The 24,602-nt window shown below is 41.9% G+C and overlaps 1 protein-coding gene across 2 annotated transcripts in view; it reads right to left on the reverse strand.

Annotated features, from left to right (window-relative positions):
- LOC122563055 (coronin-2B-like) overlaps positions 1-24,602 on the reverse strand; it is a 174,003-nt gene that overhangs the window by 95,358 nt on the left and 54,043 nt on the right. Inside the window, exons 2-3 of one of the 2 annotated variants that reach the window (XM_087995936.1) lie at positions 17,827-17,953; positions 16,429-16,523 (exon numbers count right to left, since the gene is read on the reverse strand). The gene's annotated coding sequence lies outside the window, so the exon portion shown is untranslated. The remainder of the gene's footprint in view (positions 1-16,428; positions 16,524-17,826; positions 17,954-24,602) is intronic. The other variant, XM_043716406.2, reaches the window with a different exon arrangement.

The raw sequence follows: 24,602 nt of genomic DNA on the forward strand, positions 1-24,602 counted from the left end.
GAGGGAAATCAGGAGGCCTTTGTGTGGAACCGCAGAAAATGGGGGAGATACTAAATGAGTATTTTGCATCAGTATTTACTGTGGCAAAGGATATGGAAGATATAGAATCTAGGGAAATAGATGGTGACATCTTGAAACATGTCCATATTACAGAGGAGGAAGTGCTGGATGTCTTGAAACGCATAAAAATGAATAAATCCCAGGACGTGATCGGGTGTAGCCTAGAAGTCTATGGGAAGCTAGAGAAGTGATTGCTGGGCCTCTTGCTGAGATATTTGTATCATCAATAGTCACAGGTGAGGTGCCAGAAGACTAGAGTTGGCTAACGTGGTGCCACTGTTTAAGAAGGGTGGTAAGGACAAGCCAGGGAACTATAGACCAGTGTGCCTGATGTCAGTGGTGGGCAAGTTTTTGGATGGAATCCTGAGGGACAGGATGTACATGTATTTGGAAAGGCAAGGACTGATTAGGAATAGTCAACATGGTTTTGTGCATGGGAAATCATGTCTCACAAACTTGATTGAGTTTTTTTGAGGAAGTAACAAAGAGGATTGATGAGGGCAGAGTGGTAGATGTGATCTATATGGACTTCAGTAAAGCGTTTGACAAGGTTCCCCATGGGAGACTGATTCGCAAGGTTAGATCTCATGGAATACAGGGAGAACTAGCCAATTAGATACAGAACTGGCTCAAAGGTAGAAGACAGAGAGTGGTGGTGGAGGGTTGTTTTTCAGACTGGAGGCCTGTGACCAGTGGAGTGCCACAAGGATTGGTGCTGGGTCCTATACTTTTTGTCATTTACATAAATGATTTGGATGCGAGCATAAGAGGTACAGTTATTAAGTTTACAGATGACACCAAAATTGGAGGTGTAGTGGACAGCGAAGAGGGTTACCTCAGATTACAACAGGATCTTGACCAGATGGGCCAATGGACTGAGAAGTGGCAAATGAAGTTTAATTCAGATAAATGCGAGGTGCTGCATTTTGGGAAAGCAAATCTTAGCAGGATTTATACACTTAATGGTAAGGTCCTAGGGAGTGTTGCTGAACAAAGAGACCTTGGAGTGCAGGTTCATAGCTCCTTGAAAGTGGAGTCGCAGATAGATAGGATAGTGAAGGCGGCGTTTGGGATGCTTTCCTTTAGTGGTCAGAGTATTGAGGACAGGAGTTGGGAGGTCATGTTGCAGCTGTAGAGGACATTGGTTAGGCCACTGTTGGAATATTGCATGCAATTCTGGTCTCCTTCCTATCAGAAAGATATTGTGAAACTTGAAAGGGTTCAGAAAAGATTTACAAGGATGTTGCCAGGATTGGAGGATCTGAGCTACAGGGAGAGGCTGAACAGGCTGGGGCTGTTTTCCCTGGAGTGTCAGAGGCTGAGGGGTGACCATATAAAGGTTTACAAAATTGAGGGGCATGGATAGGGTAAATAGACAAAGTCTTTTCCCTGGGGTCGGGGAGTTCAGAACTAGAGGGCATAGGTTTAGGGTGAAAGGGGAAAGATATAAAAGAGACCTAAGAGGCAACTTTTTCACACAGAGCGCTACTTGTATGGAATGAGCTGCCAGAGGATGTGGTGGAGGCTGGTACAATTGTAACATTTAAGAGGCATTTGGATGGGTTTATGATTAGGAAGGGTTTGGAGGGGTATGGGCCGGGTGCTGGCAGGTGGGACTAGATTGGGTTGGGATATCTAACTCTGAGGTAATTGTGTCAACCACGAAGTCACAGCTAAATACCCATGAACAGCATTGGACTTAGCCCAATTCCAGACTTATACAACATTTGTTTTCTGAAGAGATCACTAAAAGCTGGGACCTTGGATAACTTTGCCAATCCATGGTCCTATTCCTTTGGGATTAAGTGGATTCACACCTGCGGTATCCAGCAGAATCTCACCAACTCAGGACAGGTCAGACTCCCCTTGATCCATGTGGACTCAATATGACGACAGAGGATTTATTTGGAGAAAAATGTTCATCAATTTAAGTATTACCGAATAGAACTATAGAATGGTTACTGCATGTGAGGAGGCCATTCAGCCTGTTGTGTCCATGCCAGCTCTCTTCAAAGAATAGCTCAACTGGTGCTACACTTCTTCCCTCTCTCCATTGCCCAAAAATTCCTTTCACTTTCTATGATCATCCAGTTCACTTTTGCAGCTGTACAGGATATTGGTTCGGCCACTTTTGGAATACTGCATGCAATTCTGTGGTCCCTGCTATAAGGAAGAGTGTTGTGAAACTTGAAAGGGTTCAAAAAAGATTAACAAGGATGTTGCCAGGGTTGAAGGGTGGCATACACTCAGTCACATTCCAGATTCCATTTGTTGATTTTCCTCAAGTTGCCTTTGGCTCATTTGCCACTCCCCTCAAATCAGAATTCTCTATGTTCTCTTTTACCAATGGCAAATGTTTTTCCTGATCTACTCTGATTGTCTTCATCATAAAAGTTCTTAACAGCTCTATTTTTGAATCATTCTCCCCAGTCTCTAACTCCTTTCACTCTTTTTGATTACTTTAAATCTCCCCTCGCTATTTCCATTTCTGCCTTTGATCTGTCTTGAGGCTACCTCATGAATACTCAACAATGGAATGGTACAGAGCTCAACTTTTAACAACATCAACTAGCATTTATAAAGCATCTTTAATACAGTATAAAGATCCAAGGTGCTTTGCAGGAGCAGTTATCAAACCAATTCTGACAAGTACAAAAGGAGATATTAGGACAGGTGACCAAAGACTGGTTGAGAAGGTAAGTTTTTAAGCAACACCAAAACGGAAGAAAGTGAAGTAATGTCATGCTGCCTTTTCACTGATGTTCTATTTGAATTCTTGAAGAAGCTTGCACACAGACCTGTTTTCCTGACATCATCCTGATATCAATGACTAATCATAGTCACAGAGTCATAGGGATGTGCAGCACAGAAAGTCTTCAGTCCAACTCATCCATGCTGACCAGGTATCCTAACCTAATCTTAGTCCCATTTGCTAGCACTTGGTCCATATCCCTCTAAAGCCTTCCTTTTCATATACCTAGCCAGATGCCTTTTAAAAAGGTGGCTCAGTGGTTAGCACTGCTGCCTCTCAGCGCCAAGGACCCAGGTTCAATTCCGGCCTTGGGCAACTGTCTGTATGGAGTTTGCACATTTTACCCGTGTCTGCATGGGTTTTCTCTGGGTGTTCCAGTTTCCTCCCACATTCTGAAAGATGGGCAAGTCAGGTGAATTGACCATGCTAAATTGTGTTAGGTGCATTAGTCAGGGGGAAAAGTAGGGAAATGAGTCTGGGTGGGTTACTCTTCGGAGGGTCAGTGTGGAGAGTTTGGGCTAAAGGGCCTGCTTCCACACTCTAGGGAATCTAATCTAATCTAAAAATGTTGCCATTGTACCAGCTTCCACTACATCCTTTGGCAGCTTATTCCACACACGCACCATCATCAGTGAAAAAAATTGTCCCTTGGGTCCCTTTTAAATCTCTTTCCTCTCACCTTAAACCAATGCTCTCTAGTTCTGGACTCCCCCATCCCAGGGAAAAGACCTTGTCAAATTTATCCTATCCATGTTCCTCATGATTTTATAAGCCTCCTATATGGTCACCCCTCAGCCTCTGACGCTCCAGGGAAAATAGCCCCAGCCTATTCAGCCTCTTCCTGTAGCTCAAACCCTCCAACCTTGGCAACATCCTTGTAAATCTTTTTTGAACCCTTTGAAGTTTCACAATATCCTTCCTAAAGTAGGGAGGCCAGAATTGCATGCTGTATTCTAAAAATGGCCAAACCAATGTCCTGTACAGCTGCAACATGACCTCCCAACTCTTATTCTCAATGCACTGACCAACAAAGGCAGGCATACCAAATGCCTTCTTCACTATCCTATCTACCTGTGACTCCACCTTCAAGGAACTATGAACCTGCACTCCAGGCATATTTGTTCAGCAACATACCCCAGGACCTTACCAGGAGGCAAAATACTAGACTCTATTACATTGGATAGAATTACTGGATATTTAGAAAGTAATTGTCTAGTTGAGGAATGTTAACATGGATTTTTGAAAGAGAAAATCAGGTTTGACAAACCTGAGTTTTTTTTTCCTGGGGACGTTATTAGCAGAGTCAATAAGAGGGAGAGTTAATGGACTTTCACAAGGCTTTTAATAAATTCCAATACAAGAAATCAGAAAACAAAATGCATGGGGCTGACAAATTACTAGCATGGATTGAGGAATGATCAACAGGCAGAAAGTAGCCAGGTTGTCAGGCTATAACCAGTGGGAAACCCCAAGGGTTAGTGCTTGGGTCCAGCAGGTATCAATGAATTGAATTGGCAGATGGGAGTCAATTATATAACTTCCAAGTTTGTTGATCATGCAAATCTTTGGGAGATTGTGAACTGTGAGGAGGATGCAAAGAGGTTTTGGGGAAATTTGGACACACTGACTGAGTGAGCAGGAGCATGGCCTAAGTGTGGCATTATTCACTTTGATAGGAGGAATGAAAGTGCAGAGTATTTCTTCAAGGGAGAGAGTTTAGAATGCGTTATGTTGAAAGGGACCTGGATGTCCTTGTTCATAAGTCACCATGATCTAGTCTATAGGTGCATCAAACAGTTTGAAAGACAAATGTTATTAATCCTTTATCACAGAAGATTTGATTATCAGAACAAAGAAGTCTTGCTTCAATTATATAGAACACACTTTGAGGCAGCACTTGGAGGTCATATCAGTTCTGCTTCCCCTTGCCTAAGGAAGGATATAATTGCCATGGCAGGTCACCAGTTTGAATTCTGGTGGCCGCACTGTCTAATAAAGAAAGCTTGAGGAGACCGTTCCCATATTCCCTGGAGAGGAATAAAAGGTGACTTTACAGAAACTTACACAATACTTAAAGAAATAGACAGAGTAGATGCAGAAAGGATGCTTTCCCTAGCTATGGGAGCTAGGGCCAAGGAACAGTCTCCGAATAAAAAAGGCAAACTATTTAGGATTGAGCAAAACAAGAGCTTCATCATTCAGAGGCTGGTGAATTTGGAATTCTGTACCAACCATAGAGAGCTCTGAAAATTCAGTAATTGAATAAATTCAAGACAGAGATAGAGATTCTAGTTATTAATGACATTTTGCATTTTGACATAATGACGACATGCTGCATTTTGGGAAAGCAAATCTTAGCAGGACTTATACACTTAATGGTAAGATCCTAGGGAGTGTTGCTGAACAAAGGGACCTTGGAGTGCAGGTTCATAGCTCCTTGAAAGTGGAGTTGCAGGTAGATAGGATAGTGAAGAAGGCGTTTGTTGTTGTTCAGAGTATTGAGTACAGGAGTTGGGAGGTCATGTTGCAGCTGTACAGGACATTGGTTAGGCCACATTTGGAATATTGCATGCAATTCTGGTCTCCTTCCTATTGGAAAGATGTGAAACTTGAAAGGGTTCAGAAAAGATCTACAAGGATGTTGGCAGGGTTGGAGGATTTGAGCTATAGGGAGAGGTTGAATAGGCTAGGGCTGTTTTCCCTGGAGCATTGGAGGCTGAGAGGTTTATAAAATCATGAGCAGCATGGATCGGATAAATAGACAAAGTCTTTTCCCTGGGGTGGGGGTCCAGAACTAGGGGGCATAAGTTTAGGGTGAGAGGGGAAAGATAGAAAAGGGGCAACATTTCATGCACCGGGTGGTACGTGTATGGAATGAGCTGCCACAGGAAATGGTGGAGGCTAGTACAGTTGCAACATTTAAGAGGCATTTGGACGGGTATATGAATAGGAAGGGTTTGGAGGGATATGGGCCAGGTCATGGCAGATGAGACTAGACTGGGTTGGGATATCTGGTCAGCATGGACAAGTTGGACCAATGGATCTGTTTCCATGCTCTACATCGCTCATGACTATATGACATTAAACAAATATGGAGATAGTGTGTGAAAATGGAATGGAGGCAGATGATCAGCCATGAATGGCCTACTCTTGGTCCAACATTATATTGTGTGATGGGTCCGAAATGCTACTCTTTGTTGCCAAATGTGGCTGTGTTGGCAACAATCTTGTCCTTAAAATGCAAGGTACTATGTTCAACTTCCACTTCACTGATCAAGCACCAAGTCTTAATCAAATGCTCCAGTGCAGTACTAAGGGACAGCTTCACTTGTTAAATGGCCTCCTTTCAGTTGAGATGTTAAACCAAGTCCCCACTTACTTCCCCAAAAGGGTGTGAAAGATTATGTGGCACTATTTCAATGAAAAGCAGAGGAGTTCTCTCCCAGAGGTCTGCTCATTTTTTAAACCATCAACCAATATCAAAGACAGATTATGTGGCCATTATTACATTGTTTTCATGACTGCGCAACCAGGGAGTGCATTTCAGAAGTTTGCATGTGAAAGTAAAGCACCGAGATGTCCGGTGTCATGAAAAGCACTGGGTAAGTTCAAAACTTGCTTCTTTCAAAAAAAAAGGTCGAGTATTATTTTCACCTCCCAGAAGAAATATTTCAGAAATTCTTAGCCTGAGTTATCTTGTCAAAAGTTATGACTTAATTGTAGGTGATGCACTCCATATTTGCTGCCAGAAGCAATATCTTATCACTAGTCCAGAAACACATCACACATCACTGGCTGGCTACACTGATTCTGATACTGCACAGAACCAGAGGCTGCAAAAACAAACATCATTCATTCTTCCACATTGTTCAGCTGTGATCTGGAATGCTGTGCTGTGGATGCAGATTTAACAAGAACTTCCAAAAAAAATGATTAGATATGTATTTGAAAAGGGCAAAAATATAAAAGGGAGAGAACTGAGAAGTTAGACTAAATGAATAGTTCTTTCAACAAGTCAGCAAAAGAACAGAAGAAATAAGTTCCTGCACAAACAAAAACAGGAATTGCTGGAAAAGCTCAGCAAGTCTGGCTGCATCTATGAAGAGAAATCAGTCAATGTTTCAGGTCCAGTGACCCTTCTGAGAATTCAGTCTGTTCTATCGTTCAATATGACTGAGAATTAAATAGAAGCAAAACACTGGGGATGCAGGAAATCTGACAAAAACAATGCGAGAGAAACTCAGGAGGTCTGGCAGCATCTGTGGAGAGTGAAACAGAGTTAACATTTTAAGTCCTGTATGACTTCTTCTAAACACAAAGGAGAGTCACACCAGACTTGAAACGTTAAGTCTACTTGTCCCTCCACAGCTGCTGCCAGACCTTTTGAGTTTCATTATCAAGGCTAATCCTGAGTGACAGCTGTACTTTCCTGCCCACTTCCTATATCCTTCGATTCCCTGGAGAGACCAAACATCTATCCATGGCCTCCGTGAATTTATTAACAATGAAACATCTCCAATCCTCTGGGGCAGAGAATTACACAACCGTCTGAATGAGGCCATTTCTCCTCATCTCTGCTGTTGACAGGCCCATTCCTCTGAGACTGTGCCTCCATGTTTTAGATTCCCCAAACAATGGAAAAATGCTTCCGGCCTCTCCCCCATCAAGCCTCATTTGAATTCTGCCTGTTTCAACAAGATTGCCTCCCATTCTTTTAAGCTTCAAAACAATATAGGCCCAATTTGCTCAGTCTCTCAACAAAGGACAACACATCCCAGTGACTATTCTAGTACTTCTTCGTTGCACTGCAAGTACATTTTCCTGAAATATGGAGACCAAAATTGGACATAGCATTCCAGGTGCATTCTTAATGGCCACATCTGAACTGGGAAATATTCTAACTCCACACCACACAATAATCTGCTGCAACAGCAGGTCACCCAAAGCCTGTCCACCATCTTCATGGTACATGGCAAGAATGTGATGGAATATTCTTCATTTACCTGGATGCACTGCAGCTCCAGCAACACTCGAAGTTCAACACCATCCAGGACAAAGATATCCGCTTGGCTAGCACCCCATTCACCAGGTTGCACAGTGCATATCATTAACAAGATTCTCTGCGGGCAACTTCAACAGCACCTTCCCAATCCACGGCCTCTACCACCTGGAAGGATGAGGCCAATAGATGCATGGGAGCATCACTAGCCGAAAGACCCCCTCAAGCTGCACACTATCCTGACCTGGAATTTTGTAACAGTTCCTTCATTATTACTTAATCAGTCTCCTTTCTAACAGCATTGTGGGTGTCCAAATAACCCCAAAAGATTGCAGAGGTTCAATAAGGTGCCTTACCAACACCTTCTCAAGGGAAACTAGGAATAGATAATCAATGCTGGTCTAACCAGTTACACCTTTAAGTTGGCAAAGGTTGAATCCAATCAAGAGCTAACTCTTTCACAGCTTCAAACAGAGGGGCAACAGGTCTCATTTTGAAACTTTTATGAGAGAGGTCATTCAAAGATTTTCACACAGCATAACTGTTTATAGTTGTGCTTTCACGAAATAACAGTTAAACCTGCCGATCAACAGCAATTGGAAGAAGTATCATTTCAAGCTGTGTTGCAACTTTAAAACTAGTTTTGGTTTGCCACCATGCATAGTTCATTTTCCAGGCAATGATGAACATAGTTTAAGCAGTAGTTTATGTGCCTTTTGAACCTCTAGATACTGCAGGAACTCACAAAGCAAAGTTATTTTAAATATTTTGAGAGAATGCTCCTGCTTGCTTACTGGAAAATGCTTAATTGGAGTGGAGCTCTGCTCCTGTAGATAAGTTCCCACAAACAGATCTCTCTAATTGAAACACTGGTGCAGAATTGAGCAATGTGAGAATTATCCTGTTGATTATGAACAGGAGGATCATAGCTACAATATAAACACAGCCTCCAAAAGAAAATAAATTACTTATGTAGCTCAGAGAATCCCGAAGCACTTTACCGCTAATGAAGCACTTCTGAAGTGTAGTCAATGCGGTAATAAAGGATATACAGCAGCCAACACCCATGAATGATAATGAAATCATAAATAATCTGTTTCATTGATGTTTGGCTGAGGAATAAACAGGACTAGGGTGAACTCCCTTGCTCTTCTTTAAATTCACAGTTGTGAATTTTTTTGTACTTGTCCAACAGGGCAGATTACACTTCTGTTCAGCATTTCATAAAACCATAAGAAATAGGTGTAGGCCATTCAGCCCCTCAAAGCTACTCCACCATTCAATAGGATCATGACTAATCCAACACGCCTCACATCCACTTTTCCTGGAACTCTTACCTATCTATCTCAGCCTGAAACATAGACAGGAACTCTGCCCCTACAGCCCTCTGTGGCAAGAAGTTCCAAAGGCTCATAACCCTCAGAAGAAATTCCTCCTCATCTCAGTCCTAAATGGGCACCTCTTCAATCCAACATGCCCTCTTCTCCAAGACTCTACCACGAGGGGAAACATCTTCCCCATATTTACTCTGTCAAGCCCCTTAAGAATCCTGTGGGTTTCAATCAGATCACCTCTCATTCTTCGAAATTCCAGTGAGTAGAGTCCCAACCTGTTTAATCTATGCTCCTAAGACATTCCCTCCATACTGGAAATCATCCTAATGAACTTCGCTGAACTGCCTCCAAAGAAATGACATCCTTCTTTAATTAAGGAGACCAAACTGCTCACAGTACTCCAAATGTGCTCTCAACAGCACCTTGTACAGTTGCAGGGAGACTTTCCCATTTCATAGTCTAACCCCTTGAAATAAGGGCCAATATTCAATTAGCCTTCCTGATTACCTGAGAGACATCATGTCATCTGAGAGACAGGACCTCGAACAGAGCAGTAGTCCGTGTGCCACCTTTGACTCGAATTAAAACTTTTGTGACCCAGAGGCAAGAGTGCTTCCAAACTATGTGACAGCTAAGGCCAGAAAATTCCTACAAGTGAGACGGGTGCAATTGGTTCATGCCAATTGTTGAATAAGAACGCTGTGTCTTTCCTTCAAGGTTCATCAAATGCTAGTTCAGATTCCTTTTGAAAATTGGTTTTCTTGTCTTGCTACTGCTCTTACTCTGTTTGAAATTAGAAATCTTGGCCATTTTTCTTGAGTCAATGGAAATTAAAATCTTATGCAGTGAACAGAATCATCTGCCGCTTTGCTAAGAGCCTCTGGTGCCTGATGTCAATCAATCTCACCCCCAAGAAAGTTTTAAATTACTGTGCACCAGTCAGTAAGGCAAGCACAACATGAACTTTAATGTTCAAGGATTGGAGCAAATCAACTCATGCATGAAAGTGTGTTGTCATGTGGGAACAGGCAGAAACTGGACTTGTTCATTTGAAAGTTATGAATAATTATAAACTCTCGTATTACCAGTCTTGTAAATTTGGAATTTGCATTCTTCTGTTCCTTCACAAGCAGGGGAGAAAGAATCTGTTTTACGTCAGCTACAATCCAGAACCCTACCTCAGTGTCTTTAAAGGGCATGAAACTAGACTAATCACCACATTTATACTGAAGGAAGAGGGGTCCAGTTTCAGCAAAGGGTAAGCAAATATTATTTCTTCAATCTTGAAGCTATACAAAAAAAATTACCATTAAACAGACTTCACAAGAACCAATCAATCAATGGAATCAAAATCACTTGTCTATACTAAAGAAGCAAAGTCCGCCAGTGCAGAATACCAACTAGATTTTGGCCAATGAAGTTCTATTAAAGTGCAGTCAATGTTCTCAGTCAGTCAGAAAAGCAGCACTAGTTCATACATGTTAAGCTTCCATGAACATCAATATGATAATGAACAGATCAATGATTTGAAGGATAACTATTGGGCAGAACGCTAGGAACACAGCTCCCTTGCCCTATTTAAAATAGTTGTCATAAGTTTTGGACCACACTAAACCTCTCAAAATATTTAGAAGGTCGTCTAAACCCTAACTTTTTCTTATTTTAAAAGGTAAATGTAAGGTGTTGCATTCCAGATGCAATTCAACTGGTCAAACTACCAGCTTTTAAGCAAAACACACTTCATCCATCCACTATAGTTAAAATATAACGATAGAACTGAAAAATCTGAATTACTTAATCTATTGGAAAACCTAACAGAATAGTAGACCCAGTTTCAATAAATAATTAACTGTTCTAACATAGTAATATCCCATAAACACACCCTTGGCAAAAGGCAAATTCGGAAGACAGATTATTTCTCATGCAACTCCACCAGCAGGAAGAGAACGCACAGCTTTTAGCTGTAATCGAGAAGGGGAAAGAACAGTTTCCACTTTAAACCCCAAACAGCAACAGCTGAAAGCTAAACTAAAGATCGGGTTCTGCAGGAGCCTGACCACACCCATCCAGGCTGCTGCTGTTGTTCCAACTTTAAAACCAAACCCTAAAGCCTCAAAAGCAGTTTATTCCAGTGTCTACTCAGTACCTCTGCCTTAAAACCTCTCTTCAAAACAAAACCCAGGACAAAACACAGGTCTTGAAGTCACAGTATTGTCATGCCTGGGATCTTTACATTTATTTGAGGCAGATGGTGTCAGTTTATACTGGAGAGTGTTCTTTTCTCTGTCTCCATGATAACTGTAGTTCAACTAAGAAAGGACCTTTGTTTGTGAGGGAGTTAAAAACAAACAAACTTTCTCTTGGAGACACTGGAGAGAATAGAAGCTCCCAACCATAACATTCCACATCAGTATTATTATAGTTAATGCTGACAACCATGATGCATTGCCTAGCACTTTTGACAAAGCTAGAAGTCTTGGAATTTGAGACCCACTCAGAAGCACGAAAACACCGTGGATGTTGACATTCCCGGTACCAGTACTGAGGGAATGCCTGCACTGCTACAGGGGTCATCTTTCAGCTGAGCTGCAAAACCAAGGCCATCTTCTTTAGTGGACATGCATTTTCATGGTACACTTACAAAAGAAGAACAGCAGAGTTTTTCATGTCATGCTGACTGATCTTTATTCTTCAACTTACACTTGGAAAAAGAAACCCCTAAGTTATCCAGTATTATCACATTGCTGTTTGTGGAATATCATGCATTAACTGGCTGCTACATCTCCCACATTACAATAGCGAACTGCATCTCTAGAGTACATCATTGACTGTAAAGAGCTTTGCGATGCCCTCAGGTGGTGAAAGATGCCATGGAGTTGCAAGGCTTTCTTTTCCACTTGATATAACAATGTGTTAAATGCAAAATACTCCTTTCTCCCTCGCAGGTCATCTTATATCAAAGTATCAGCCGATGTTGAGATAGTAGCATTTTTCCCCTTGGCATTCTACTCTTAGACTAGAGTATAAACATTGAGGCAGTCAGTCCAGTGCCAGTACTGAAGGTATGCCACATTGAGAAGCAACGTATTTCTGATGAAATGTCAATTCAGAGATCCTACCAGACTGCCTAAGTGGTTGTACAAGTTCCCATGGCCACTAATTCAAAGAGAAGGTGGTGCTTTCACCAACGACCCAGCCAATGCTCAAACAATATTAGTGGAACATACTGATCTGGTCATTGCTGTGGGAGCTTGCTCTGTGTGACTAGCTGACGCATAATAGTGACTACACTTATAAAAGTACTTTGTTAGCTTTGTGTGTCCAGTGGTTGTGAAACGTAAAGGCAACTCTTTATTATTGTTTTAAAGTCATTGCGGAACATTAATGTAACTGTTCCTTATCCTATAAATGTATTTCAACTTACTTCAGAATACATGGGATGGTCAAGAAGAAAAGAAAATAATTGGCTTCCATTTTGTAATTCACAGAAATTAGTCACTATGAGTAAAAGGGAACAAGAATCTGAAATAAAGGGCAACAGGTTTTGCCAGAACTTATGAAACAAACTTTCAGAGGATGTGGTTTACAACATCTTCCAGAACAAGGAGTTGACCTCGACCCAGTGTTGTAGATCGGCACAATCCAAGGTCCAGGACTATGTGCTGAGAGACGCACTACAGCTTGGGGCAGCTGTTGCTGCCAAAGCACACTGGGGAAAGACCACTGTCTGAGATCTTCCTGCTGAAGTTAATGGGGGTCCATTCAGTTATCAGACCCTTCTAGTGTTTCAAACGCATGTTAATATAGTCTTGTACATGTAAGAGATGCCTTTGATTTGTTTGAATAGAGTCAAACTGCAATGTTTGTTGGTTTCCTTGAGACACATTTGTACAGAATGTGTTTGTGTTTGTGACTATGCATTTATACACAAAAAATATTTTTAAGTTTAAATATACTTTTGAAATAAAAAACAATTCTGGTTCTCCAGGGTGATTATCCCTGTTGCAATTGTCTTATCAAACTCCATATTAAATTTTAGATAGAGCCAAACTATTCACAACAAAAGTTACGAAACAGTGTCTCAATAGCAAGTTGAGGAAAGGAATGCTGCAGGCACCCCCTTCGACAAAATCAGCTGAAGAATTTTCGAATACCTCTGATCGCAGAGTGATAATTTGACACATGTTGAAAGTAAAACTAAAAAAGTTGCCAGCTTCAAGTTGGACCAAGCAGGCTGAAGTTGGCCAGATGGGAACCGCTTGTCATTCCAGATCACAGATCACCGATAACTGTTTCATCCTCAGTCTGCATTCGATACTTGTAACTATGACAACCGAGTACACTGAACAGTGAGCAACACAGCCTTTTTTTTGCTTAAATAGTAATCTTTTGGTTCGACAAGTTCAATCAATTTGGACCATTGCCAGACTGTGCCTACTTTGCTTTTTCAGTCGGGGTGAGGGTAATTCAGTGTATTTTAAATTTGCCCTCTTACCATTTCACTAAAAGAATGTGAACTGTGCCATACCACACCTGTCCATTCCTAAAGGCAATGTCTCAGACATGCGGAGGTCTCCTGTGGTAAGGTGACCTTGTTCATGGGGAAATCTACACAGTGAGCTAACTGGCAGTGGAGAATACCTACCTCAAAAAAAATATCTAGTTGCCTAGATTTTATAGCCATGGGTAATGGACAGGTCACCATTCTGTAACCAGCAGCTCAGAACATGAGCCTTGGAGAGTTGACAAGACAGATTTATCAGAATGTAATGGTTAAGACACCATAGACTTTCCAGAGCATCGGGCTTCTCTCTCATTAGAGAGAGATGACTGATGGCGCTTTAACCTGAGGGTTACCACGCCTCGGGTGAGGAGACAGACTAAGTAGGAGGGTCCGTCGTCATAACCTCAGTCAGTGCAGGAATTGAAACCACACAGTTGGCTTTACTCTGCCTTACAAATCAACTAAACTAGCCCCCCCGCCATTATCAACGTGATAAAAGTATATATGGTGAAACTGCTTCTGCTGGTGGAATCCAGAACAAAACAGGCTGTCGTCACCTGACAAAAAGAACTAGGCCAGACAGACTGAAATTGTGAGGCTTTTTTGTACATTTGGCTGACTTTTTATGAAATGACCGCCCCCCCACCCCCACATGGAATACAATAGGTAGCCTATCAACTCATGTTACTGCAGACAGTGGACAGGAACAAGACGACATTGGGGGTGGGGGTGGGTCTGAGTTGTCAGGCAGCCTGCACACCATTGGGTATACTGACAACCTTAAGTGGACAATAAGTGTCTACTTAAAAGCATTATCCCATCACAATGCAACAATGGAGGGCGGGGCAAGAGGAGTAATAGGACAGTGTTCATTCCACTGGCTGAGGTCAAGCCCAAAATCTCTACATTTATAAGTTTGCATTTTCATCGGGCCACTAATGTAGTATGGGTACACAATCCTTTATCTGAAATCCGAAAAGCTCTGAAATCCAAAGCTTGGTCGTGAAGTTTTTTTTTGCAAAACAAGATTGTTTGGTGTGCAAACAGGTAACCCAACTCCGCACCCACTCAGATGTGACATGGCAGCGTGGCCCAGCACTGGCAGGTGCCAACTGTTTCTCAACACTCGTACTATTCACATGTGGGTCTGCTGTTCAGCAAGATTTTTTTTTAATTTCACTGTGAAAATGTCATTTATTCCAAAATCCAAAAATTTCCGAAATCCAAAACAAAAACTGGCATTCAAGGATTTTGGATAAAGGATTGTGTACCTGTAAAAGGTTCAGCATGTCAAATAACATGCGAGATTGAGTCACAGATTAGGGCAGGTGATCAAAATTTAGGTAAAATTGTAGGGTGCATCTTAAAGCCATTTTACAGACGGAATTCAAGAGATTAGGATCTGGACAGCAATGAAATTTAGCCACTTTTTAAATCCAATTCCATGAGATCCACTCCTTCTGAGGGAAATCCACATTGAATCAAGACTCCTTTCCCAAGTGGGAAGACTACATAGGAAAATCTGGACACGAGGGGGACAACAAATGAGATATGGGGTCTTTGTGAAACCACAGAGGTGGATCATGCATCCTGAATCCTAATAAGGAAAGGGTGAGTTGTTACATTACCAAAAAAAATTAGCTGCTGCATTTTTCCTACTGAGCAGGGGGAATTTGGCCCATCCCACTTCAGTGATCACATCATACCACTTGACAAATGGCTGCTTCCTGCACCATGTGTCAACTTGTCATTACATCACCCATCATGTCAAATCAAGTTAGGACTTGCCAGCATAGCACAGCATTTCCTGGAATCGATACACACGCACAGCACAAAGAATCATTGAAATTAGAAATCATTATTTCTGTCTCTAAGCTATCACCACCCTCAACAATAAACTTGTCAAAACTCCTCAGACTAGCCCAATGTGAAGGCTAAGACCCTTGTGCCAATTTGTTCATCCTAGGGTAAGCAAATTAGACAAAGCTTGATAAATTGAAAGGTAGAATCTACCACCGAATCTCAGAATATGGTTTAAAACTTTGAAATATGGGTCATTTGTTGCTCTGTCTTTTGAAGTGCCCAGCCGCTTCTAAGGAATTTCTAAAACATGATTTAACAAATACACCCTTTGCCTCCTTGTTTGACTCATGCACTCCTGAAAACCACATTTCCAGAGGGCACAGATTTAAGGAAACTGGCAGAAGAACTAGAAGGGAGATGAGGAGAACTTATTGTTCCACAGCAGGTTATTGTGATCTGGAATGTGCTGCCTGAAAAGGACTGTGGGCAAAGAGCCAATAGTAACATTCAAAAGGGAACTTGATAAATACTTGAAGGGGAGAAAATTGCACGACAACGAGGAAAGGGCAAAGGGAGGTCTGGACACAAGTAGAGTGGCTCAATAGCTCTTTCAAAACGGCGAACACAGCCCACATGATTTGGATGGCCTTCAGTGATTCTGTTCTATGAATCCTTCACTTTATCTCATTCAAACAGTTTTGCAATGTCTGACAATTAATTAACTAGAGCAAATCAAGGATCATCCAGGACTGAATGTCAGATAAGTGGTCTGATGATAAAGTGACAGAAAGCGGCCATGAGAGGTGGTGGTGAGCGAGAACAGACTGGCCAGTGAGACCTGGCATCAGGTCTTCATCTTGTATTCAACCCTTCATTCTGAGGATTTCCCAAGAAAATGCCAATAAGGATAACAAAAATGTCACCAGCAGAAAAGAAAATTATCAAATATAAACAGAAAACAGTAAAGGTCACAGACCTGAAATGTTAACTCCTGTTTCTGTCTCCACTGCCTGATCTAAGTATTTCAAGAACGTTACGTTTTTAGTGTGGATTTCCCTCATTCATAGTATTCTGTTTTAAGAAAAAAAAATCCCTTTCGTTTAGTAAAGATCAAAATTAATAACAAACCAGAGTGAAACAAAAAAAAACTTAGCAAATTAAATTGAGGTGTAATTCCTGATGCTGATAAACTCACTCTGGGCCTATGGTTACAGAAGGCCTCAGGCCTACTAATGAACACCATGTTCACCCTGTTCATGGACAGCCCTGACAATGTCATAGCCACAGAGACAATCCAAACATTCCACTCAACTCTTCATCTCCAGCGCTATGCCTTGCAACTAAGTTTAGTTTAGAATGCTTAAACTCACGCTTACAGCTCACAAAGAGAGAGGACACTCAGCCCAACAGCTTGGAGATGCATTCAAACACAGGCACCCGAAGTACAGAGGTCAATATTGGTTCTCCACTTGAAATTCATACACAGTGAAATATAATCTGAAATTGCACAGTCCTGCCCAAAAATATGTTTTATTCGGTGCAGATTATGTTCAACAGAGTACATTACTTTAATTCGGTTTCAAGCTATGATCAAGGTCCTTCTAATAGGGGTCAAATTTTGCTGCTTCATTTCGCACTAGTGTTACCAATTCTTGCTTGGCCACACTTCTGGGGGCTTGATCATATGACCTGTGCCTCTAAATGTCCTGTCTCCACACATGCTACAGGTCACGCAATGTGTCCCTTTTTGTTTAATTCATTCATAGGACTGGGCCAGCATTCATTGACAATCCCTAATTGCCCAGAGGGTAACTGCTGTAGGTCTGGAGTCACATGTAGGCCAGGCCAGGGTAAATATGGCAGTTTTCTTACCTAAAAGGACATTGGCGAACCAAATGGGTTTTTCCAACAATCAATAATGGATTCATGGTCATCGTTAGACTCTTAATTCCAGATTTTTTTATTGAATTCAAATTCCATTGTGAAACCCAGGTCCCCAGCATACCACCTGAGTGTCTGTATTAGCAGTCCAATAATAATACCACTAGGCTATCACCTCCTTCACTTTGCCCTGCATTCCTGTGACCAATCAGACAACTCTTTACTTCTAGCTGGCTTGTTTGCTCACCATGGATGATGTTTCTTTTGGTTCCAAAAACAAAGAAAATTAAAAGAAAATACACAATGCCCTGTGACTTCTCGTCTTAACTATGTTCTGCTCACTAATTCCTAGAAACTCCAGGGCAATCTGGAGAGTTGGCAAGACAAGTTAGAAAGAATTTTACAATTAGCCCGCAAGACAAGTTAGAGAGAATTTTATAGAGCTGACACATGTCAATGAACCAGATTCATCAAATGAAAAAAAAAAGCAAACCTTGCAATTGTTCCAATTTGGGGAATCCCAGCGACGCAGCTGTCCAACGTAATGCCTGACCAAGAAAGGCTCAAGATGTTGACTGGATTAAACAAGTCTTCTCTAGAAGGTCATCAGCTTCAGAATCCTGAAACAGACAAGATAGATTTTTCAACATTGTGCAGAACACTTGCCCCCAGTAACTAAAATTATTGACACTAAAATAGGATATATCATGAGATTATAAATGACAGACACAGCACAAATGGTGGAAGATGTTTGGAATTCTCTTGTGCAAATAGCAATGAATGGTAGATTTATCCGTAAAATTTAAATCAGAGATTGGCAAGATTTTGTTATGCAGAGTAATTTAAGAATATGGGTCAAAAGCAGGTATGGCTGTCAGGTGGCATATCTACAATACCTGACAAAGTGACAGAACAGGCTTATTTGACTAACACCCTCTTCCTGTTCTTAAGCATTTTTATAGCAGCATCGGTTGATAATTCTTACTATGTTATTTTCCAGATTAAAGACCTGTCACTGCAAAAATCAAAATTAAATCATCTATAAATGTCCACAATCAGTGTTTGGGTATATAATTGAAACAGAAAGTGCTAGAAATACTCAAGTTAGGCAGCCTGTATGGAGAGAGGAGTAGAGTTAAGGTTCAGATTTGGGAAAAGAGAGAGAAGTAACAAAGTTTGACAGGCAGGGTAATGGGCAGGGGAGGACTGAACAAAAAACGTAAAACCTGCAACAGTTGCAAATCAGGAGAGATTAAATAGCAAAAAATGGATCATGGTGCAAGGCCACACCTGGAGTACTGTGTGCAGTTTTGGTCTCCATACTTGAGAACAGATGTACTGGCACTAGAGAGGGTGCAGAGGAGGTTCACTAGGTTGATTCCAGAGTTGAGGGTGTTGGCTTATGAGGACTGAGTTAGACTGGGATTATATTCATTGGAATTTAAAAGAATGAGGTGAGGATCTTATAGAAACATATAAAATTCTGAAGAGAAGATAGAGGTAGAGAGGATGTTTCCACTGGCAGGTGAAACAAGGACAAGAGGGCATAGCCTCAAAATCAGGGGGAACAGAGTTAGGACTGAATGGAGAAGTAACTTCTTCACCCAGAGGGTTGTGAATCTGTGGAATTCCCTGCCCAGGGAAGTGGTTGACGCTACCTCAGTAAATGCTTTTAAAATTAAGATAGCTTTTTTTGAACAATGAAGGAATTAAGGGTTACAATGAGAGGACTGGTAAGTGGAGTTGAGGCCACAGAACGATCAGCCATGATCTTATTGAGTAGCAGAGTAGCCAGATGGCCTATTTCTTATGTTCTTAAGAAGGAAGTGATAGACAGCAATGGGACACATGAAAAGAATCAAAGACATGTCTGGAGGAAATACAAATAGCGTAGCAGCCCAAGAATTGGAATGAGTGGTTACAATGTCAAATTATTCAACTCAATTTGGAGTCCAGAAGACTGTAAAGTGATTGGACAATCTAAAAGCACTCACATAATCACTTTAATCAGTAAAGTGGAGACATTTGTTAAGCCTGCTGCCAAAATTCAAAGCCGCAATCACTCTGCATAGAGAGTGTGAGATGCTCACTAATCAGCTAAATCAGTCCCCAAACAAATACTATAGATAATTTTCAGTCTATAACCCATTCTCCAGCTGCAAAAGTAGTTAGGTGAGGAGGGAATTGTCTTAGATGTGTCTTCAAAACCCTAACCATAGAAGCAAAAAGGTCATCCCCCCAGGAGACAAGTGAGGAGTCAAAGGAATGGGTGAGAAAATCTTCCAAAAGTTTACAAAGTATTAGAAGTTACAGAAATAGGTCATTTGGCCCATCAATTCTATACTTGTGCTTATGCTGGATAATGAGTCTTGTTCCAACCTTCTTTGAACCCCAGCAGCACGTTCTTTTATTCCTTTCTCCTTCAAGAGTTTACGCAGCTTAAAAGGTATATGCTCCTCATCTTAACCACTCCCCATGGTAATGAGTTCCCCATTCTCACTACCCTCTGGGTAAGCATATTGTGCCAGAATACCCTGTTGCTTCTACAAGTGAATATCTAATAATTATGGCCCCTGGATCAGATCAGCCCAACAAATGAAAACAGTTCTCCACATTTACCCTAACAAATTTCTTCATGATTTTAAAAGATCCCAGTCCACACCTTTCTTGAGTAAGCAGCCTTTGGGGTGGCCCCCAATGGGCATAGAGGGCTGGAAAGAGAGGCAATACACACCCTTGCTCTGCCACCGGGTTTCGCGTGGTGGTGGTGGTGTCCATCTCCTCCTCTGCAGGTACCATGACCTCCAGGACCTTAATTGGGTGGCCCATGGGTATGCCAATCCCTCGTCCATTTCTGGTTAAAATCATAGTGGTGGATTCTGACCATGGTGACAATGGCATGGCATGGAGTTTAGAGCATGTCTGTGTCCAAACCAACCTGTCCTGCAAAGTTCCATCAAAGATTTACTAATGAATTAAATTCAAATTTTTCATTGGCCATGGTGGGATCTCAACTCGTGCTGACAGACTGTACATTCCTGGTCCAGTAATATAATTATGACATTAGCAAACACTTGTGTGGAATATCATGCATAATCTCAGCTCAGTTCATCTGGGTGACAGGAACCTCAAACAGCAAAATGTGCCTGTCACATTAAGTTTCTTCTGCTGAGTATTTACAACAAAATGAAGATCTGCCTCCAATATGAAGGGAAAACACTAATTTTCTTTTTATGCGTATTAGGATCTGTTGCTATCTGCCACACTCTCACAATTAGCCATTTAATTACTTCTTTCCCCTTCCATCCTGCAAATGGTAATTTTACTATTTTACTAAGATATTGAAGGATTGTACCTGATAAATTCATTGCTGAACTATAAAACCAAAACATATTTCTATCACAATAAGAAGTGCTCTTCCACATACCCAGTTTTCACTGCATGTATGCAATCACACTAAGCTTTTCCCAGAGGGCACAGACAATGTGTTAAAAGAAATCTGATGAAGCACAGAATGAGTGGCTTGCCTTTTTCAAAGTCCACCCTGATTAATGTGAAATTCATCAGCACTAACCGAAAATACACTTTTAATTGCTTTTACATTGGGTTGTTATCACTGTCGACAGAGTCAGGCAGCTGGGCTGCTACACTGTGACATCTCAAAACTCCAGGTACTATCTAGGCATTCAGTGCATATTCACACTGGAGCCTTCTGTTGATTCACAAGTGCAGATTGGACAGGATCGGTGGAAGGTCTGTTTTTCTTCCTCTCATAGCATCTTGAAGCGATAAGCTGTTTTAAAGCAACACCACTGCCTTCAGGGGGGAGCCTGAAAGCATCAGCAGCCACAACCCCATATTCCTGAAACCTGTTCATCAGGGGAGGTTCTACACAGGGGCAGAAGGAAAATGAAGGCGGAAGGCTGGCCAAAAATGTGATCAAATGGATGACTTCCACAGCAAATAATAAAAACTGAAACAACTATGGATGCTGTCAATCAGAAACAAAAACAGAAGTTGCTCGAAAAGCTCAGCAGCTCTTCCGCATCTGTGAAGGGAAGTCAGAGTTCAGGTACTATGGATTTCTCTTCACAGATGCTGCCAGATCTCCTGAGCTTTTCCCGTAACTTCTGTTTTTTTAATGACTTCAGCAGCAACTTACACTTGTACACACCTTTGGATTAGTAAAACATGCCAACTTCATTGCAGCATTAAAAGACAAAATTTGTCAAGAGGAGATTATGACATATGGTCACAGAGGTAGATTTTAAGGGTCTGAGTAACTCCTGTCATTGCACTGACAGTGGTATTGACATCTCAGACGCAATCGAGAGCGAGGCGATGATGCTAACTCCACCCATATGCACTTGCATGATATTACTGATTCCCAAGGAACCCTTGCCACCCTCCATCTGCTCAGTGCTGCACTCGTCACTTCACCGAGTTCAGCTTCAATCCTCCTATTACCTCTCTCGCCGTTTCACTCAGCACCATCCCTCCCCCATTCAGTGCTCCACTTGCTACCCTTCCTGGTCAGTCCACTCCTCACCCCTTCGCTACCTCTCTCCTCCTTCACGCCGAGGGACAGTGAACAATGAGGCAAAAGGGTTGTGAGCAGGAGGGAAGCAGTGAAGAGGGAAAGGGATAAGGCAGTCAAGTGTTTGACACTAAGCAAATTATGTTTATTAAAAAAAAACTTACGTACATACATAGTCACTAATGCAGTTCTGTTCAGTACCGTCTTTGCATATGGAGAACAAAACAAAACATTGGAGATTGACTTTCCCAACAGTTCCAACAAACCAACCCCAGGCATTTCTTACTCGTGCAAGATACTATTTACACATATTTGAGGCACCGGCAGGGTCTCCCATTGTAGTTTGGCAGAAAGATGGTGGTCTTTCCCCACTGTGCCTTGGTGGCAACTGTCCAAAGCTTTATTGCATCTCTCAGTATGTAGTCCTGGACCTTGGAATGTGCAACACTTGGTCGAGGTCAACTTCTTGCACTAGATCAACAAGTTTCAGGGAGACCAAAAAGCGTCTTTCACCAAGTTGGTGGTCCTCCAGGTGCAGTCCATGCTTGTTAGTGTGCGTCCCAGGGAACAGCCGTAAAGCACAGACTCCTGCATCTCTCTCCAGACACTTTTTGTTGCAAAGACACATCATAATCCTAGATTTAATTCACTTAAGATATTTGCAAAACACTCATTTTATTACACCTATCCATTGACACAGGCATCTCACTGTTGCATTGTTGCAAGTGTTGCTACAGTCACTGTGACTGCATGAATGGTAAGTGTGTGCATGCCTTGCAGTTGCAGTGGACATAACGGTGGCACAGTGGCACAGTGGTTAGCACTGCTGCCTCACAGTGCCAGAGACCCAGGTTCAATTCCCGCCTCAGGCGCCTGACTGTGTGGAGTTTGCACGTTCTCCCCATGTCTGCGTGGGTTTCCTCCGGGTGTTCTGGTTTCCTTCCACAGTCCAAAGATGTGCAGGTCAGGTGAATTGGCCATGCTAAATTGCCCGTAGTGTTAGGTAAGGGGTAAATGTAAGGGTATGGGTGGGTTGCGCTTCGGCGGGGCGGTGTGGACTTGTTGGGCCGAAGGGCTTGTTTCCACAATGTAAGTAATCTAATCTAATCTAATAAATGCAGCCTTTAAAGATGGTCAAAAAGAAAGAGCCTCTTTTTGCCATTACATTTCACTTTCAGGCCCAGATCTACCCTCACTAGAACAGCTATTCTCAAGCACATGCCAACTATCTCACCAACTGAGCTAACTGCTCCCTGCAACCCCCTCACAAATTAGGAGAGGTTTTGGGAGGGAATTTCAGAACTAAGGACTCAGGCAGCTGAAGGCATTGCCACCAATAACACAGAGAATAAAATCAAGGATGGAAAAAGGATTAGAACCAGAGGAGCACAGGGATCCCTGGAAGGGTTGTAGAGTTGAAGGAGGTTACAGCGATCAGAGGGGGTAAGGTCATGGAGGGAAGACAAGTACAGTAGTCCCCTTGTACTCACTGGGCTACGTTCCAAGACCCACCGTGGAAACCCGAAACTGTGGATAGGAGTGAACCCATTCATTTCAATGGGAAATTTACCTTACCAGCAGCCCCGAGTCCCTGGTTCTGGAAGGTTCCCTACAATATGTTTAAGCCATGGTAAACCATGGGTAACTGAAATCACGGAAAAGGATTCAGCAGATATGGGGTTCACCCTGTAAGCGAATTTTACATTTGAGGCTTTGAAGGACCAGGAGCCAGTACAGTATACATTAGGATAGTGGTCCACTCTAACACTGGCTCCATGCCATTTGGAGATCAATGTTCATCAAATAAAGAATCATTGCTTTGGATTGAAAGATATAAACATCAACGTTGTAGATTATAATCTGATTGAATGCTTCTCTCTTGGAGTAATTATCAAAGCAATTGAAAGCACAGGTCCCAAGGACGAGCATTTTATAACATCTGTGAACAGAGTCAGCCAATATGCAGCCTGGGATTGTTTCACAGTAGAGTTGATATACTTGTATTTGGAGGAGAAGGGACTTATTAGGGATAGTCCATAGGGCTTTATGCAGGAGAGGTCTTGTCTCAGAAACTTGACTGAAATTTGAGCAAGTGACAAATATGATTATGAGGGCAAGGCATTGAATGTTGTCCATAATGACTTTACTAAAGCATTTGACAAGGATCATGGAATTCATTGTGAATTGCTGAGTTGGATACAATATTTGCTTGGCCATAGATGAAAGAGGGTAATTGCGGAGGAGTGTTTTTCTGACTAGAGGTCTGCGACCATGATGTTCCACAAGAATCAGTGCTGGGACTTCTGTTATTTGTAAAATATACAAGTGAGTTGGATGCCAATGTCAGTGGTCTGATTAATAAGTTTGGAGAAGTGAGTACTGCAGATGTTGGAGATCAGAGTCAAGATTAGAGTGATGCTGGAAAAGCACAGCAGGTCAGGCAGTATCCAAGGAGCAGGAAAATCGACATTTCAGGCAAAAGCCCGATTCCTGATGAAGGGCCTTTGCCCAAAATGTCGGTTTCCTGCTCCTCTGATGCTGCCTGACCTGCTGTGCTTTTCCAGCATCACTCTAACCTTAATAAAGTTTGCAGATGACACAGAAATTGATGGAGTTGTGGATAGGAAGGAAGGAAATCAAAGGATCCAGTAGGGTTTAGATTAGCTGAAAAGCTGAATGGAGGAATGACAGATGGAATTTAATCCGAGCTAGTGTGGAATGACTCATTTTGG

This window comes from Chiloscyllium plagiosum, unplaced genomic scaffold (assembly GCF_037043375.1).
Source record: "Chiloscyllium plagiosum isolate Xiang-an unplaced genomic scaffold, Cpla_swu_hap1 HiC_scaffold_2, whole genome shotgun sequence".
Lineage (NCBI taxonomy): Eukaryota > Metazoa > Chordata > Chondrichthyes > Orectolobiformes > Hemiscylliidae > Chiloscyllium > Chiloscyllium plagiosum.